General features: G+C 46.9%; 1 long non-coding RNA gene across 1 annotated transcript; it reads left to right on the plus strand.

Annotated features, from left to right (window-relative positions):
• Nucleotides 1–922: 922 nt before the first annotated feature.
• Nucleotides 923–8,111, plus strand: LOC135896880 (uncharacterized). The gene is made up of 4 exons (XR_010562840.2): nt 923–1,275; nt 2,266–2,370; nt 5,080–5,224; nt 8,004–8,111. It is a non-coding gene; the product is annotated as an uncharacterized lncRNA (long non-coding RNA).
• Nucleotides 8,112–20,267: the final 12,156 nt, after the last annotated feature.

Below are 20,267 nucleotides of genomic sequence, written 5' to 3' on the forward strand. Positions count from 1 at the left end.
CCGGTATTAAAGTCGACGTGGCCAATTGTTATAATTGTGCCGTGACGACGCGGCACCAGCAACGCGCTACCGGCCTCCTCAAAATCGGCCGCTGATCAAAACCATACCATCTGCGGGAATGGCTGCGTATCCGCTTTGTTTTATTTGGTAAGATGGGACACACAGTCCTGTGGACTTACATTTGCGGTTACACTGACACATTAGTTGATTTCCCAGAAATATTGCACAAGCTTATGCGAAGCGGAAAAGAAGTTTTGGATTGTTCCACAAAGTTGCGTGAAAAGCTTTCTCGCTCGGGTCTCATTAATCTGGTACAGCGCTGCCGTGAGAAGCCAGTATACTGTCCGGATCAAGACCCACCCACGAGTGTTTATGTAGCTATTTTGCATTGAACGCACGAATTATATGCGAGCTCAAAACTGTAAAGAGCAAGAGACAACTGTCGAAATTAGCAGTAACAACCTGCAGTGTCCCCGGTCACCGTTGTCTATTTCTGAATTTCTGAATTTCTGAATTTTTCAAATATATTGATCAGAAGCTACAGAATTTTCGACTACAAGACGTCACACAACAGAGACCAGAACGACAGTCACAACGTCCCAAAATACGACAGACTGAAAATTTCCTGTTGTGTTATTCAAGTGGGTGAGACGTCTATAAGGCGTATGCGCACATTGCCGTCCTCTTCATTAAAAGCAACGTTGCTGAAACACGTCGTACAAGACGCTGTACGACTCGCATAACATCGAAATACAACGCCGTCACCATCCATGAGATCACCGAAAGCACGGTCGCTTTCGGTGGCGGCCTACAGATGGCAGCACAGGTAGCGCCGGTAAAGTTACAGGTGGTATTATTTTGCCGTCTTCTGCCTTAGCTACATGTGAGTGCGCGCTGCATTGACGCCGTCCGATGCAGCTGTTTAGTCGTATGTACGCTGTGCCGAGAGTAATTGTGGTGCATTTTGTATTCATTGAGAATCACAAAACCCCTGGGACTGCGTAATGTAGCCCGCAGTATCCTTCGTGTGGTGCTCCGATGTCGAAGGTATGAGCCTTCGCCACTTTCTTTGTTCCGGGCTCACGAAAAGGATCTCCTCCTCTGGCACTCTCGCATCGTGTCACACTGTACGGAAGAATTTGGTGAAAATTGTGCTCTTACGTCCTGTAGTTGATCCGCAATTCAACAGTGTGTGCGCCGGAAGGACCGTTGGTGCAGTCGATGCCGCGGCACCTGTGACGCTAAAAGGAGCGTTTTCCGAGTACGCCTAGAAAGGTAAGTCCGGCGCTTGCGCGCATTCTTCCCGTCTATGGTTCGTGAAGTGTGCGTTCTTGTACGTATCGCAAGATCCGTACAACAACCGAATCCGAATGAGTAAAGCAGCAAGAATTATAAATGTGCTTTTCAAATGGTTGTTCTTCATGTCGCAGTGCACATTTAGCAAAAAGTTCCATGGAAATTGCCCTAAAACGTATTCATGTTACCAACAGCTCTATCTGTGGTTTATTTACTTTCACCTATGAAGCACGCTAGCGCGGGTGGTTCTTTGATCTAAATGGGCACAAAAATTCAAGCAAAGAAAGTTACTGCTTGTGTACATAATTTTTCATTGAGAAATGGTATAGGCATTTCCAGAAGTAGTACGTCGATGTGTCGTCTTCACAGCTAACAGCTGCGCGAGATAGCACCCGATTTCTTCGTCGACGCATGGCCAGATTTTCAGCTTGTATGGAAATTCGACTGTTTATAGTGTCGTCAGATGACGTGTATTAGTGTCCTGTGTGTTTTCGTGTACTTGTAAAGGGTTCCGATCTTGCAGAGAAGCCGAAATTACAAAAGCAATGTTTCTTTTTAATCGAAAAATCTTTCTCTTTTCTGTATTGTCTCTCCAGAAAAAGAGGTGGTCTGTTGAAATTTTGAGCGCATCGTCCTTTGGGAGCAGTGCTTTGTTGCGCCGCATAAACAAATTAGGTTTTGGAACGCTTTTCATGTCCTAAGGAATTTTTTGATAGTACAATTCACATTTCACGTTATACAGCTGTACGTTTGTGTGAACCTTTGCATAGTAGATTCATGTTTGCTACAGTTCGATTTACGTGTTATTTAACCGCCTGTGATGTTACGGTCAGATATTTGCACAACCAGTTGCAGCTTCATGTAACTGGTTGTATGAGACTTTTTTCAAAATATGACGTGATCTTTTTATTTCACAAGTTTGCAGTTTCAGCAGAGATTACAATAAATTAAGCATTTATTATTGTTTAGGGATGGCAAGATTTTGTTAACCAGAGGCACCTCCAGATATGCACCTGCGGCACTTCTGCAGCCTCAACAGCACGGCAAAGTACCTGATGTGCATGCTGTGACAAGGTGTGTGCAAAGCAGTTGCTGCCACGTACACGAGCTGCAGATTTTGTTGGTATCATCCATGTTTGGAAACTCTCCTGAATTTTCCGTGGGTTTACAAATGTGGGCTCATTTTACAATTTTATGGATGTCACTTTAGAAAGACAATGAAGTTGTGTTGGTTAAGATATTTTAAAGCTGTTGAGAGATTAAAGGCATGACATTGTTAAAATGCACGTAAAAATTAATTGTAATGGTACTTGTAATGGTATATTATTAGCGATGCAATATCTCTAACGAGAACATCAGAGGGGCACTTGCTTTAGGGAAGTTTGGTCAGATAAATTCATGAAGCAGCGTAAAGCGGCAGCAGCATACACGCTGTAAAAGCTCTGTAATCTAAAGAAAAAACAAAGTTGTCAGTTACTGGTTTCAAGTTCACTGCTGCTTTTTGTGCTGCACGACAAGGTAAATAATGGTTGATAATGTGTGTGTGACGTAATAGTTCTGCGCAAACACACGAGGTGGAGAGAAGTTTTTATTAAAGTGAAAATCAGACATCGTAGCATTTGCTACAAAGGAAACCCGTATGTGTTCCTCAAAAGGAAAGCTGCACAGTTGAAGAAAAATTCGTCCTGGTCCGGGACTCGAACCCGGGACTACCACCTTTCCGAGGCAGCCACTGTACCATCTGAGATAACCAGGTGGCTAGCACATGGCAGGGCGAAGTCGAATTAGTTGACAACACGAAGCAAAGGCAAGGGTTTGACGTAATATTTTTTTCCCCTTTATTAATTACCTCTCTACACCTTGCGCGTTTCCGCAGAACTATTACGTCACACCCTTGCCTTTGCTTCATGTTGTCGACAAATTCGAATTCGCCCGGCCATCTGCTAGCCGCCTGGTTATCTTAGATTGTAAAGCGGCTGTCCCGGAAAGACGTAGGTCCCGGGTTTGAGTCCCGGACCTGGACGGTTTCTTTTTTTCAACTATGAGGCTTTCCTTTCGAGGAATCCGTACGGGTTTCTTTTGTAGCAATTGCTACGAGTGGGTGGATGTGCGATTTTCCCTTTATTAATAATGTGTGTGTGTATGCAACAATGGGGGTGCTGAGAGCAAGCTTTAAAATAATGTGTGTTATGTCCCCAACAAAGAATTTAGTGTCTGCAGCATTTTTACAAAATATTATGTTCACAGGTTGGCAGGTATGACATAATGTACAACAATAATGTACAACACTTTTGCTGTAGATGTCATATTCATAACGTCCCTTTTCTGTCTACTTGAATCGTATATTTAGAATTTGGCCCACCTTCAGTTTGATCAAGGTTCATAGGTAGCCCCCTCTGAAATAAATATAATTAGGAGCTATTGTAGATAAGCATGATATACCTACTCACTGTATTGTGACATATATTTTTAGGGACTGTGTTGTGAGGCATGCATATCCTTTTACCTGTATGTCTTGCAGCAGGTTGCCCGACAATAGCATAAATGCTCTGCCCACCTTTATTATTATGCTTTCATGTAGACATTTAACATCTGTGCCCACATAGACTCCATGTTCTTAATTACATTTTTCTACGTATTCACTGTTGTGCATTACATTATTGTGTTACATTACTGTGCATTACATGTTTTCTTTGTTTTATTTTGGAGGGGCTATTCATTTCTATAATAGTACAGAGAATAGGACTTCAAAACAAAAAACCACGAAAGGTGGCTTAAAAGTGTATGATGCTTGGAATTCTACATTCCATCCCCTATAGCGCTACCAGTAGTAAAACATTCCTAATTGTCTTTTTTATAAGCTAGCTGCCAGATACATAGTCCCATTATGAGAGTATGTTATTTTTTTTCTTTGGTCTGACTTGTTTTGTTGAATGTTCTCCTTGTTAGTTCAGAATTTGTTTTCTTGCCACCTCATGCAATACTCCAACTGGAGACTATGAGCTATGTGTACAATAAGTAAGTAAATTCCTAAAGCATGCAACAAACCATGCAGCATAGCATTTAAATGTTGCCAGTTTATAATGCTTCTCGAGTGCAGCGCAGCATGGAGCTTGAGGCTGATCTCTTCAGATATAAAAAAAAATGCAGGTTATGAAAATATGGTCCTACAAACTGCTGGTTACGCATGTCAGTCAGCCTGTTGCAGTGGTCACAAGTGAGAATGTAACCAAAAGCTGGGCGTGCTCGGCCATTTTGCATATGGCACAGGATAGAGCTTCGCCTCTGCTATTGCTTCTCTTATAATAATGGCCTCCGAGTATACATGCCGAGTTATGCTTCTGGGGACACTTATTAGTTAACCTTATCAGGTAATACCATTAGCCTTATGGGTGCTATAATGTTGCAGTGCCTGCAGGATGGCCAGCATTACAATACACATTAAAATTATTGTACAAGTCATGCAATGGTATCGAGATTGGCCCACCAAGTGACACCCTTTACTTACAGTATACCTGGGATCAGCCCAGCTCACTCAGTCAGGGAGACATCCATGCATAAGGGGAGGGGTGTAGCAAATAGAGGGCGTTCGATTAATCTTTCTCACATAGATAGCTCATACATATAATGTTTCTTAAATTGGATGCTTTGTTGCTCAAAATGAAGTTACTTATGTGCATAATGTCAGCAATGCGATCCTATTTATGCCTACCGAAAGTTGCTTTGTTCACTGCCACTTTTTATATTGTTTCGCTTGTTATTCTAAGCTCACTTGTTTTATAGCTGCTATAGGTGTGGCTGGACCTGGAGAAGAAGTGTAAGCAGACCATGCTATGTTGCTGATCTGCGCTGATCTCCACATCCAAGTTGGTCCCGTGACAGTTGGGCGCCATTGTGCCTTGCTTCATTGACAAGGTGATATAATATGGTGAGCTTGTACTTCAATATCGGTATTGAAAATTATGTTAAGGAAAAAGACAAGGATTGGTCTTTATGATAGATACACTCATGTTCTTTCTTTAAGGTGTTCTTTTGACACTGTTCTGCATGGACATATTTTTAGAGAATTATAACAGTCCTTTATTGCAAAGTGCCACGGCGCTAGTTTATGCGTTAAACTAGCACTCTTTCACCAAAAAAAGCCGTATTTAGCACACAATTCACAAGGAAAGAAAGGAGGCAACAGGACAGAGTGCTACTAACAGTTCAGTATTATAGCTCGCACAGTAATATTGTGCAAAAGGTGAAAGGGGGAGAATAGATCTGAATACATATTGTTCGCACAGAAACGAAAAGGATGCATCACATGGTGAGTGTGACATTTGTTTTACAATGATAAGAAGCAGTCTCACTGTCTAGTAATTCTCTGCATGGGGAGCTAGTGCTAGGTTCCTCGTCATACATATAAGAAAAGTTTCAGATATCTCTCCAGCGCTTTTGTCTTTTTATTTTGTCACGATCAAGCAGCTTTTAAACATAGGTGCATGTGCACCGAGAGTAGTGCACTACCACTGCTAACTGACCCACACATCAAGTTTGCTTGGTCACGCTGCCAGTCATTTATACATTTGCCGGTTTATCCGATGTAGCCTCTACTGCACGAAATAGTATGTGATAGACACTGCACCTGTGTACTGTACGTGCTTTCTTACATTATTTTTTTCAGAGATAGTGATGCAGGCCTTTTCATTATTTACATGCCTACACAACAAACGAAGCATTATCTGTGCTTAGAAAGAATTGTAGGAAAATCCAGCATGAGGCAACTGTTCTCAGCACGAAACAAACTTGCTTCGTTGGTTTTCGTTCATTATTGCGATCACACTAAGGCAGACAAGCTTGTAGGCTGTGCTTCTGCAATTTGTACAGCACACTGACAGCACTGGTGTGGGCCTCATCTGTGGGCTGACTGATGGCACCTTCTACGGCGCAGACCACTTGTGTTGGGCGAGGCACCAATGTTGACGTTTGTTCCCTTGTGCAAAACAGCAGTCCTAGGTTTAGAGTAGTTGTAGGAAGACAAGGTAAACATAACTTCCATGGCTTGAGTGGGCTCATTTCTCTTGGGGCATCTAGCTTTTTTTCTTGCAACTGTGCAGAGGTGCTTCCCTAGAGTCAGCGGGAAAATGGCATAGAGTTGTGCATTCAGGAACTCCTTAACAATGATCTGCCGTAGTTAGGGCCTTGCGAAAATGCACTGTCTGCCAAGTGGTAGAAGGTGCATTATTCAGCCACAGATTTCCTGTTGGCATGATTGCACTCATGCTGTCAGTAATTTCTTGGCTTGCCGAATTATCTTGAGGCCCCACGCTGATGATGCTACCGATGTCTTCGTGTGCAGATTTTCAGGATGAGGTTTTTTGCTTTGCAAATGTTGTTGAAAGGTAGGTGGTGCTTACAGGTAGCTATTCTAAATATTAGTGAAATGAATTGGCCCATCTTGCTTCGTCAAACATCGTCACGCCGACATCAGTTGCACAAACAAAAAACCTGGCCTACTTGCAGCGTCGTGCACGAAGAAACAAACAAATCAGCTGCTGGATTGTCTTGGCATCGCATACTAAGCTGAGACCGGAACTGCTGTAGCTACAAACCAGGCAGAAACGATGATGATGAGCAGGGATTTGTAGTAGCGCCACTTCGTGGGGCACCAAGGAGGCTTCGTTCAAAACAAAAATGGCGTTCAGCAAGTAGAACCATGCCACGGTGAGAGTCGGTGCATGGTGCTCTCGATCAAGTTGGCTCAAGGAGTGTCCGAAAAATCAGACGAGAGGTTGCAAGGCGTCCTAATTTTCGGAAGTTGTTATATATTATGGTCCATGGGGAGAATGGCGGTGCCGTGAAGCAGACCGAGTAATCATGTCCGGAAAATCAGTCGGCGACTGTACCTATACCTATGTGTCTATGTATACCTAGGTGCAACAGTGTTTGCTATGATCTGTGCCAGAATTGCTGTTGCCCGTAGATGCCCAACATGTCGGGTGTCAAATTGTAAAATACCTTGCAAAAGTGATCTACGGAAAAATACCGCTTCTGCTATATTTCGCTTTTGCAAGATATTTAGCGGCTGCTGGCACCTACCTTAAAAGGCTTTATATGGTCTTCGCATGGCCAGGGCCTTCTACTTTTGTGAGTTTACTTATCTCGAAATTTACCCCGGTTTTTATAACTTCAAGTTGGCGGGATCCCTAGTCTCCTTTAACGTGTACCCAATAGACCTTACATAGGGGTTTTGGCATTTCTCTGCCATCTAAATGCAGCCATTGTGGCTGGGATTCAATCCCATGCCCTCTGCCTGAGCAGCGCAATGTCAAAGCCAGTACACTACGGTATTTTGCTGGCAGACGGGTTTAGTTTCTGAATAATTTATTATCTCAACCTGTCGGTGTTCTTTTTAAAGGTATTTCATGTTTGTATTCTGTTGCTTCAATACTAGTAATTATTGTTAATCAAACGATGTGTCCATCTTTTTCCTATAAGGCTTGCTTCAATCTCCTGCTAATTATGACAGCTTATTCTCCCACAGTAATCCATGTTCCCTTGAATCATATGCAGTGCATGAAACCGCATATTTTTCAATAAGATGTATTCGTTATCTTCTATGACCGGAATGCTGAACCTTTCTTATTTGTGAGAACATAGGCAAATTTGCCTATGTGCTAACCTGTTGCATGAGTCAAGATAAATTATTGGCTTTACTTTTTCAGGTGCCCTGCTCGCTCGCACCCAAGCAACCCACTCCAGCGGTCTTCTCTCGGCAGACTGGATGCATCGAAATACCGTTAGAAGGTCCAATAAACAGTGCTTGAGACATTTCTGACATGCTTTTATTTAGGCCGGAGGACTTCAGGCTTAATGAAAGCTCAAGTGGGTGTACAGAAATACCTACGTAAAGTATACTTGTCTTTTTCACTTACAAGTACATGCCAACACTTTGCCTGACATTTTTCACCCCAAAATTACACTTTACTGTGGATTTGTGTACAAACCATTACAGCAAGAAGCACTGCATTAAGACGAGTACAAGTAATCGAACATATACTAAACTAGCAAGAATTACATTTGCATACTTGTATAGTATAAATATGAAAAGGAGGTACAATCTTCTTCAGGGTGCATTTTCTTGTAGGTCATACATAGAGAACGTACTCGTGGGTCATACAAAACTTGTTCATAATGTATCACATCAGTGTTGGTAGTGATTTATGCCGAAAATTGTGTTCATCTTCGTATCAAGCAATGTACCAGGCAAACCTACATATGAAAGTGGCTTCTTGTTGCGAACCTAATGCAGATCTACTTCTCTTCAATGCTGATCGCAAATACACAAGTGCACAAAATATGTGTAAAGAGTAAATTATATTAAGCAACATCAATCCATTCTGAAAGGACCTGGTATGAATGTAGCAAAAAATAGGTCTGAACAGGGGCAAACAGGTCTGGGTTAGATAGGACGGGATTAAACGGGTCAGGATTAAAGAGGATTTAAACGGGTCAGGATTAAACAGGATTTAAACGGGTCAGGTTTAAACAGGATTTAAACGGGTCAGGTTTAAACAGGAACAAACGGGATTTAAACAGGTCAGGACTGAACAGGATCAAACGGGGTCCCGTTCCATAACCCTATTTGATGAAACCCGTTTGAAAACAAATAGGATTTTCTAGTAGGGAGCATCCAAAGTTGCAACACCAGGTGCTCGTTACCACACGAGCACTGGAGGCGTTTGGCCTTAACTAGTCGTCTTCTCTTCGATGCTATACTACGTTCTGCTCAGTGCATTACCGCATTACATCATCGTAGAGTAACACAGTTCTTGCTCTACCCGAGCTGAAAGTTCGACCAATGACATCCTTAAACATGCCACAGAATTAGAGCGTCGACTCCATTTCGTGTCTATTGAACTCGAGAGCCTAAAAAAAGTGAATTCGGAGCTTAAGAAGGATACGACGAGGCTGCTCATCCACGAGACATTAAGAGTCGTCGCTTTCACATTGTGATCCGAGCACCATCTGAGCTTCAGAAGCAAGCTTCGAAAATCCCTCCGGAAACGGGTTTCACTTTCTAGAAGTCAATGCAGCATTTGAAGGAGTCCTGCTGTGCAGACTAACCGCAGTCAGACAAGAAGGTTCTTCTCCAACAACATGCGGTGCTTTCGATGCACTAGTAAAGCTAACCGCGCAATGGATTGCCGACGGAGAAGTGCGTGCTCCAGCTGCAGAGGTCGTCATGCTTTCAGTATTTGTGACCCAGATAAGTTAAAGCAAAAGGCCCCTGGAGATGTGAAAGGCAGCAGTACGAATACAAGCGCAGCTAAAACTAAGACCAAGGAAAGGGGTGACACTTAGACATGCGTGCTCTATCAGGCTTACCGAGCATGGGCAACGACCGATTATTCGTGGGGCTATACCAGAGGAGTGTTCGGCGGAGGGAGTGAACGCGCGTTTGTAATAGGAGCGCTTTCGAGGCGTTTGAAGTAGAGTTCTCTCCACTTTGCTACTGTTTAGATAAACTTTTTCGCCTATGTCAGTAGTTGCATACGGAAATTACTTTGCCTCGTCGAACTCCACTTTCTAGGTTAGCTTTCCTACGTGCAAGTTGCATTGAGAGCCGTCGAGATGCCCTACATTTGCCAAGACATATCAGCATAATGACTTTGTCGTTCGCCACTTTTTCAAAAAAACCGGATACGATATCCTCAATGAACTGATCCCCCTTTCCTTGAGAGAGAAAGCGGAATATGCGTGCTGACTGGCTCGCACCCGATGTGGGCGAGGATGAATGGTGAGCTCTCCAGACCTGGTAACTAGACTACACTCATTGCTAAGAACTCCAAGTTTGTATTGACGTTTCAAGGGAGCACCTAACACTCGTCGTGAAAAGCAGGTAACTCCCGAACCATGGTAGGCGTGTTGAAGAAGCACGTAGAGCTTGATGACGAGCTACTACGTTCATTTTGGGAACTGGAGGGTATCGGTATAGGCGATACTTAGAAAAAGGAAATTGAGATGAGCTCAACTATGCAACACTTTGAGAAAACGATAGAGCTACGAGGTGGCAGATGCGAAGTGTGATCGCCTTGCGACATCGAGGAACCGAAGATATTGGGACATGCTGACGAAGAAGATGTTTTAATCATCGTCGTAGGAAGACAATATTCTGGCCTTCGCGCGCTGTCTAACATCTTGTCAGCTGCTATATTTGTTGTAAATAGTCTGTAAATACACGTCTGACTGTTTTTAACCCCGTAACATTTTTGGTGGAGGTTGCGGGATCATTAACAAGAGGGATTTACGCAGCGGGCGCTCCTTGGCTTCATCTATAAGGCCAGCTCAAGACGAGGATGCTTCGGGCCCGTCGGCACCCACTCCCACCATCATTCTAGCACAACCCCGCGACCGAGGAACCCTTTCTGGCACTGACGACACTGATGTTGAAGACTGGCTTCAATTATGTGAGCGGGTCAGCGCCAGCAACCACTGGGAGCAAACCATCATGCTCGCGAATCTGATATTTTACCTCGTGGGCACGGCACGCGTCTGGTTTCAGACCCACGAGGAGGAACTTACCAGCTGGGAGATTTGTAAACAGAAACTCACAGATTTGTTTGGCAAGCCTGTTGGACGTCAGCGCGCCGCCCTAAAAGACCTCACCTCACGTGTCCAGACGTGCACTGAATCATATCGCACGTACATCCAGGACGTGCTCGGTCTGTGCCGCAAAGTGGATCCGAAGATGTCCGAACCTGATAAGATTGCATGTGTCTTTAAGGCCATAGCAGATGATGCCTTCCATCTCCTTGCCTTCAAGAATTCTTCCACTGTCCAAGCCATCATTACCGAAATCCGCCTGTTTGAAGAAGCCAAGAATCTCCGCATTGCCCAGGCATTTCCCAGCCTTCCCTCCGCGGCTGCGACGTCCACCTGCGAAGACCTCCACAGTCCGCCCACACCCAATCGCTTTGATGACACCTACCATGTGATCCGTCGTGAAATAGACGCCACATCTCCTGCCACGACCCTCACCAATTGCCCCGACTATTGCCAGGCGACCGTCTCATTGATACAGTACGACGTGCGCCAAGAATTGGCCAATGTTGGCTTGACCAACGTCTGCTCAGTCAATCGGCCTGACTATACTCCGTCCAGCGCTGTCATATGCACCCGCAGCCTGAATGCCCCAACGCGGTACAGCAACCCGGCCGAATGGCGTACACCAGAAGACAGGCCCTTATGCTTCGTTTGTAGCCGATCGGCCATATTTCACGTCACTGCCGGTTTTCGTGGAATTCGATCCCCTGGTCCTACCACCCATCCTACGGCCCTCATGCTGCTCCTCGGTTGGGCTCGCAAACGCAGCCAGCAAATTCTGGCAACACTTCTAGTCCTACGCGCTCTAACCACTCTCCTTCGCCACGTCGCCGCTTTTCCCGATCGCCCCCATCTTGCCGATCACCGTCCCCTAGCTCCTCCCGGTGCACCCTTCCAGAAAACTAACGGGTACAGCACCTGGATGTGATGCTGCGAAACCGACCCGACGCAAAAATCCTCTTTTGACTTTGCCCACACATGGGAGCCTCATTAACGTGAACGTAGATGCTGTACCTGTTACGGCTTTGATTGACACTGGTGCGCACGTATCTGTGATGAATGCTCAGCTTCGGAATCATCTAAAAAAAATCCTCGCTCCTGCCCCTTCACCTGTGGTCCAAGTCACCGACGGTGGAACACCAGCCCTTATTGGCATGTGTCCGGACATCCGGAGTATGATGTCCGGAGTGTCACCGGACATCACACTTCTGTTTTGTTGTATGTAATCTCGCACTGCCCTCACGACCTCATCCTGGGCCTTGACTTTCTGTCTAGACATTCCGCTGTGATAGACTGTTCTAGACAAATAACGCCAGCCAGAGAATACCACATTTCGGCTTTAACTTGTGACAGCTCCTCGTGTTCAACTCCTGCTTCGCCCCCTGTCCCTTCAGACTTGAATGCCCTAACAAAAATCATCGCTCCCGACCTCCCTCCCCAGCGTGCTCAAGAACAATGTTGCCTCCTTGCCTCATGCTGGGACATATCTGACCTTGGAGGACACCCTATAGGCCAAACATCTGTCGTAAAACATCGAGTAAACACCGGTGACGTGAGCCCCATCCATCGGCGACCCTACCGCGTCTCGCCTACTGAGCGACATATCATCCAACACGAAGTTGCCAAGTTGCTTTCTCGAGATATCATCGAACCTTCTTGCAGCCGATGGGCATCCTCTGTTGAACTAGTTAAAAAGAAGGACAACAGTGGGCGATTTTGCGTCGATTATCGACAACCTTACAAGGTAACAAGGAAGGACGTCTATCCGCTACCACGCATTGACGAAGCCCTTGATTGCCTGCATGGAGCACAATAAGTTTAGTCCATCGACCTTCGCTCCGGCTACTGGCAAATGGCCGTCGATAACATGGACCACGAGAAGACAGCTTTTTTTACTCCCGATGGCCTGTATCAGTTCAATGTGATGCTTTTCGGTTTTTATGAAGCCCCGGCCACATTTGAATGAATGATGGACGCCCTCCTACACGGTTTCAAGTGGTCCATCTGCCTCTGTTATCTGGACGACGTGATCGTTTTTTCTCCGACTTTTACGACACACCTCGAGCGCCTGTCGACGATCCTATCTGTTTTCCGTCAGGCGGGGCTACAACTAAATTCGTCCAAGTGCCACTTCGGTCGTCGGGAAATCTCTGCGCTCGGGAATCTCGTCGATTCTGGTGTACGCTCTGATCACGATAAAATACGGGCAGTCAAAGACTTTCCCGTGCCAACACGTGCCAATGATGTTCGAAGCTTCTTGGGCCTTTGCTTCTACTTCCGTTGGTTTGTCCGAAATTTTGCGAACGTTGTGCGCCCTCTTAATCAGCTCCTAAAGAAAGATGCTGCATTAATTTGGGGCCCTGAGCAAACTCGTGCTTTCACCGAGCTGATTGGGCTGCTTACGTCCCCGCCCATTCTCGCTCAGTTTGATGCGTCAGCTCCAGCAGAAGTCCGTACCGATGCCAGTGGCCGCGGTATTGGAGCTATCTTGGCACAGAAACAACAAGGGCGAGAACGCGTTATTGCCTACGCCAGCCGCCTTCTTTCCTCTGCGGAGAGCAATTACTCTATCACCGAACGCGAGTGTCTGGCTCTCGTTTGGGCAGTGGGTAAATTCTGCCCCTATTTGTACGGCCGCCAATTCACAGTCATCCCTGCTCACCACGCTCTGTGTTGGCTTTCGTCCCTCAAAGATCCTTCAGGCAGCGCTGGCCGCTGGACTCGGCGCATTCAAGAATACACTTATTCAGTTGTATACAAGACCAGCCGATTACATCAAGATGCCGACTGCTTGTCGCGCCATCCTGTCGACCATCCTCACGTTTCTGCGGCCGGCATACCTGTCACCGTTCTCTCTCAGGCTGATTTTCGTGACATTAGAGCCGAACAACGTTGGGGCGCCTCCTAGCAACACCTTATTCAACGGCTTACTTCAAAGACTCTCGATCCTTCACTTCGCATGTTTGAACTTCAAGATGGTATATTGTACCGCACTAACATGCGCCCGGATGGCCCTGCCCGACTCTTCGTTGTGCCTGAGCATCTGCGTCAGGCTGTTCTCGCGCATCTTCATGATGTACCGACTGCAGGGCACCTAGGTGTGTCACGGACTTATGACCACGTTCGTTGGCGCTTCTTTTTGCCTGGTCTATACCGTGACGTCTGCTGTTATGTCGTTGCGTGTGATCTCTGTCAACGACACAAAAAGCCGCCCACACTCCCTACTGATCGCCTTCAACCACTTGACATACCACCAGAACCCTTCTTCCGTGTAGGTGTTGAACATTTAAGCCCCTTTCCCACGTTTGCTTCGGAAAACCGGTGGATTGCTGTTGCAACAGACTACGCCACCCGAAATGCAATCACACGGGCTCTTCCGACAAGCTGTGCAACAGATGTCGCAGACTTCGTCCTCAAAAACGACATCCTTCACCATGGCGCTCCACGACAGCTCCTCACCGAACGAGACAGCTTTCTTTCTAAAGTTGCCAATGGCATTCTACACTCGTCCGCGACTAAACACAAACTTGCTACTGCTTACCATCCACAAAGGAACCGTCTAACCGAGCGCCTTAACCACACCCTTACTGACATGCTGTCCATGTATGTCTCTGATGACCATCGCGATTGGGGCGTTGCGCTGCCGTTCATTACTTTCGCGTATAATTCGTCTCGCCATGATACCGCAGGGTTATCTCAGTTCTTCTTATTCCTTGCCTGCTACCCTACGTCACTTTTCGACACCATTCTGCCTGCTAGTCGGAATTCCACATCCGAGTACACCCGTGAAGCCATTCTCAAAGCACAAGAAGCACGCTATATTGCTTGACGTCGAATTGTGGAGTCGCAGGGCAATCAGCGGCGCTTATAAGACGCCCGCCATCGTGGCATCCATCACAAACCGGGCGCCCTGGTTCTCCTATAGTCGCCGTCGCGACGCGTTGGCATCTCGGAGAAGTTAGTTTCGTGCTACTCCGGCCCTTACCGTGTCTTGCGTCAAATAACCGACGTCACGTTCTAAATCACCCCTCTTGAGCCAACCATGGCTCAGCATCGCTACGACGTGGTCCATGTCGCGCCTCTTAAGTTGTATACTCGCCCGCCTCCTAAGTAGCACCGAGCCGATGCTTCAGCCCCCGGGGGTCATGTGAGACGCCGACAAAAAATATGTTTTCATCAGCGTCAGAAGAAGACGATATTCTGGTCTTCGCGCGCTGTCTACCATCTTGTCAGCTGCTATAATTATTGCAAATATTCTGTAAATATACGTTTGACTGTTTTTAGCCCCGCAGCAAAATCAACACGTGCAGAGATGCTCCGGAGAATTCGGCACTAAATCTGCCGGACCGAAAACCTTTGGAAACGATGGATAAAAGCGCACTTACTCCAACCGATATCAGCTCACTTCTGTGACAGATAGTGCAAAGAACAAAGTTAGGGACGCGATGTTGTACTTGTACATCCAGAAAAGCTTCCACGTCAAATGTGACAGCTCGCATAGGTGATTGAAGACTACTGAGGACCAGATGCACATGTTCGCTCTTGCAAGATAAAGCGACAAGACAGCCTTGTGACAGCAAGGGTCATCGAGAAACTGTGTCTGCTACAACTACCGGCGTGACCGCACTTCGAGGCGGGAAGTGTTTAATTTTTCGCGTTCTTCCTACATTAAAGAAGATGACAACTTTCAGGCCAGGGAGCGCTTCAGTGCATTAAAAAAGAGACCGGGAGCCATATTTGTGTTCTGCTGGCCTCAGGTTCACGCTAATAAATGTGTGAATCTAAAGCCCTTGTCGGCAGTTCGGTGTGCCACAAATTTTATAAAATCACTCACCTCGTTTGGGTGCAGTGGCAAGAGGCAGCTGAAAAGGCGGGAGTGGTGCGACATATGATCACTAGGGATGCAGATCCTAAAAGCTGAATACTAAAGTACACGTTTTACATAAACACACAACTCTCTATCTTCATGATAAGATGAACCTACTATACCGACTCACTGCATCTGTACACAACAGCTAAAACTTAATTAGGGTCCCTTTAAGAATAAATGCAGCCCCATCCTAATTATTCGGCTATAATCTGCGCAGTGTATTAAAATACAAAGGTTTATAAACTACATACAAACAATCAATAACTGAACAATCTAAACTCCTCACTCATATTCATATTCACTGTGAAAAATGGGGTACCAGGGAAGAAATGCATTCATTTCAGGCTGCCACCTGTTGTTACGAGTTGCTATCCATGGTTACGGAGACGGGGTTTCGGCGACCCTGAGCAGCGTCTGCTTGGAGCTCGAGCCAGATTCACCATCGCAGGTGGTTCGGCAGCGAAGAAGAGATGATGAAAAATAACAAAATTTTAATACATTTTTCGGATGAGCGGTGGCATCGGAGACAAAAAGTATAAAAACGTTCAGCGTGCATGCTCCTGCACGTATGGGCAGAGAACATCTGTCCGTGGCATCTGGCTGGCCTTCTCTAGTCCTAATCCATCAGGGCAACCACTTTCTCTCTTGCTTCATGGCCGAGGGTTTTGTGATCAAAATTGCGAAACCCACGAAGCAGCCCCACTAATACGGAGAAAACCCACTCAATTGTGCACAGGTAGGGAGCGTAGGTAACGTCAAGTCAAGGCACTCGGCAACCCACACACAAAAATTCGGAGAAAGACCAGTCCCTGACGTAGAGGCGGTGAACGGACGACAAAGAAGAGTAGGAGGGGAGGAAATAGAAAAGAAGAAGGCAGGGAGGTTAACCAGAATAACGTCCGGTTGGCTACCCTACACCGGGGGAATGGGAAAGGGGCAAGCAAAGGTCACAGGGAGAGAGAGGAGGGAAGGAAAGAAGGAAATTGCGGCAAGTTCGCTGACGCGTGTGGATTTACAGAGTTTGCCTTAATATTCACAGGTGGTCGCACAAACCCGTCGTCCTTAAGAAACACAAAAGTGCCTTCACCGCTTTATGGGCCGACGGGCGATGGTGGTGTTCCAGCAGCACCTGCACAGAAAGCGGCCGATTGTCCAGCTTTTGGAAAGCTTTAGCAAGTTCTTGTCTCTCTAGGGCATATCTTGGACAGTGGCACAGCAGGTGGTCGATGTTTTCTTCGGTGCCACAGACCTCGCATGCTGCACTGTCAGTCACTCCAATTAAGGTGTATGCCTTTGTGAATGCCACTCCTAACCAAAGGCGACAGAGAAGCGTAGCTTCACGTCGAGGAAGTCCGGGTGGAGGTCGGAGTTGCAGGGAGGGGTTTAGTCGATGCAGTCGTGTCGGTCGTAAGTTTTGCGAGTTCCACTCGGTCATTGTGAGGCTACGTGCCAGTTGTCGAAGCTACCTTGCAGCGTCAGTCCTTGAAAGCGGAATCGGAACGCTGTGCTCTTATTGATGAGCTGTGCGAGCAGCGTTAGCGGCGGAATCATTGCCACTGATTCCACAGTGGCCAGGTATCCACTGAAAAGCGACTTCGTGGCCTTTTTGTTGGACATCATGGTGAAGTTTCAAGACTTCGAATGTCAATTGGTCATGACATCCGTGTCGGAGAACTGACTGCGTGCACTGTAATGCCGGTTTGGAATCACAGAGCACAGCCCATTTTCTGGGTCTTTCCGAATCAATGAATTCCAGTGCTCGACGCAGGGCCGTTAGTTCTGCCGCCGTTGAGGTCGTGACATGCGATGTCTTGAACCGCAGTGTCATTCCTCGCGTTGGTATAACCACGGCACCACCAGAACTGCACGACGTAGTCGATCCGTCGGTATAGATGTGCACGTGGTTGCTGTACTTTTCATGCAGAAGAAGTAAGCTCAGCTGTTTTAGAGCAGGGGCCGGTAGATCTGTCTTCTTCTGTAGTCCTGGAATCATTATCTCAGCTTGTGGACGGCTCAAACACCACGGAGGCAACGCTTGCTTGGCCGCAGGTGCATACCCTGAGGTAAACGACGCACGATGTGCACTGACAATACCGCTAAATGTCGAGCAGGGCCTTGCGGCAGTGAGGCTCGCCAAGTGGTGGGAAGGGGTCCTAGCATAATGCCTGAGATGCATACGCATCGTCTCAACGGCAATGTGCGTCGTGATCGGGTAATCCTGCGCAAGGGCAATGGTTTCAGCCGTTGATGCACTGCGTGGTAAGCCAAGACATATCTTTTGGGCTTGGGCTTGAATACTCTGAATCGTACGCAGGTTAGTCTTGCAGGTGTGGGATATTGCAGGCAGGCTGTATCGCAGGAATCCAACGAACAACGCCATGTACAACTGTAACATAGCGTGTATAGATGCTCCCCAACTTTTTCCTACAAGGAATCTGAACAGGTGACAGATAGCAGTCAGCCGCTTTTTCACGTAATTGACGTGCGGAGTCCAAGACAGGTCTCTGTCCATGGCCTTGGCGACCTGACGAAAAGAAGAAAAGGACGCACAGCCAGATAGACTCCCGCTTGTTTCACCAACACAGAACGTCGGCGCGACCCTGTAACCTCCCCCCCCCCGCCCCCCATCAAGGGCACCCTCGCGAGCACCCCCCCCAGCACCGGTCATCCCAGCACCATGGAAGCGCTCAACAACACACCCCCCCTTTCCTTTTGTTCCCCACCCAGCTTTCCGTCTGTGAAGTGTCTCCCCACCTCCCATCCCCCCCCTCCTTTCTTCAAAAAAGATGCTTTAAAAGCGGCACACCGCCACCCCCCGAAAAACAAGCCCTGAAGAAGGAGCCGAATGGGCTCCGAAACGTCGGGCTAATAAAATTGAGTTATTTGGTTGGAGTCAGTCTCAAGTTCTAATCAATTTCCCAACCAGACAGGCAATTCTGGCGAAATGTTTAGCTTCAGGTCTCTGTCAATTACGACTCCCAAGAACCTGTGACTTCTGCTGTATGGTATAAGTTGTCCGTTAATAGATACGCAGTAACCAGACATTGGCTTCCTCGTGAATGCCACCATTGCGCACTTTCCGCATGAAATGTGAAGTCCTTGTTGACGAAGGTAGCAAGATGTCATTATGGCTGCCTTCTGAAGCCGAGCACGAGGCTGAAGTTGTGTCACACCTGATGCCCAAATGCAGATGTCGTCCGCATAGGTGGAAAGTCGTACGGTGCTTGGCAGGTTGTAAGCTAATCCACTGAGGGTGAGATTGGAAAGAGCCGGGCTAAGCACTCCTCCTTGAGGGACTCCTCGGCTACCTTAATGCTCGGACGTCGGGCCATTTTCTGCGTGCATGTAGAATGGTCTCCTCTGTAAGTAGTTGCACACCCACATATACATCTTACCACCAAGTCCGACGGCTTCTAACGTGCTAAGGATGGCTTCATGGGTGACATTATCATAAGCTCCTTTAACGTCTAGAAACAGAACAGCAGATAGCCGCTTACAGGCCTTTTGGCGTTGCCCAAATGTTATCAAGTCAACAACGCTGTCTGTTGACGAACGGCCTCGTCTGAATCCGGCCATGGCTTGTGGATAGATTTCATAGTACTCTAAGTACCATTCCAGACGTGTTAAAATCATTCTTTCCATTGTTTTTCCGACACAGCTGGGAAGTGCGATCGGACGGTATGAGGAAATGTCAAAAGGCGACTTGCCAGCTTTGAGAAGTGGAATGAGGCGAGTTGACTTCCACTGTTGCGGAACCGTACCCGTTTGCCAGGAGTCGTTGTACAGGAGCAAGAGTGCCTTTCGAGCTTCGTCTCCTAGGTTACATAGGGCACGGTATGTAATGCCATCAGGTCCTGGCGCTGAAGAAAGCCTGCACAAAGCCAGCGCAGCTTCTAGTTCTTCCATTGAAAAAGGGCATTCCATGCGGGGATCGCATGAGAACAGTGGGAGGTCGAGCGTTCCCGTACCCGTTCCATCGGAATTTGCCTCGCCAGCAATCTTTCTGCTGAAAGATTCAGCGACGTCAATATCTCTACATTGTAGATAAAGTGCCAAAGATTTAAACGGGTGGCGCTGACCAGAGGTTGTGCGAAGGCCACGAACAGTCCTCCATATAAGCGAGAAAGGTTTTCGCGGATACAGGGACTCGCAAAAGGACGCCCATTGTCGCGAAGCCAGCTTGTTCATGTGACGCTGTATTTTCTTTTGTGTTCGTCGAGCCAATCTCAAATCATGATTTGACTTCTTGCGTCTATATCTTCGCTCCACACGACGGCGAATGGCTCGAAGTTTCGCTAGTTCAATGTCGAAATCGGTGCGGGAAGAACTCCTCGAAAGCAGATGCGTGGTTGTTTGTATGGCATCCTTTATCGCGCCCTGTAGGTTATAAGAGGTGCCGTCGCGACAACAGTCTTCCATTATTATTTTGTATTTAGGTCAATTGGTGCACTGGACGGTTCTGGAAGACTTGGAACTAGTCAAACCTTCGATCTTCAAATAGGTTGGGATGTGG

Source organism: Dermacentor albipictus, chromosome 7, assembly GCF_038994185.2.
Source record: "Dermacentor albipictus isolate Rhodes 1998 colony chromosome 7, USDA_Dalb.pri_finalv2, whole genome shotgun sequence".
Lineage (NCBI taxonomy): Eukaryota > Metazoa > Arthropoda > Arachnida > Ixodida > Ixodidae > Dermacentor > Dermacentor albipictus.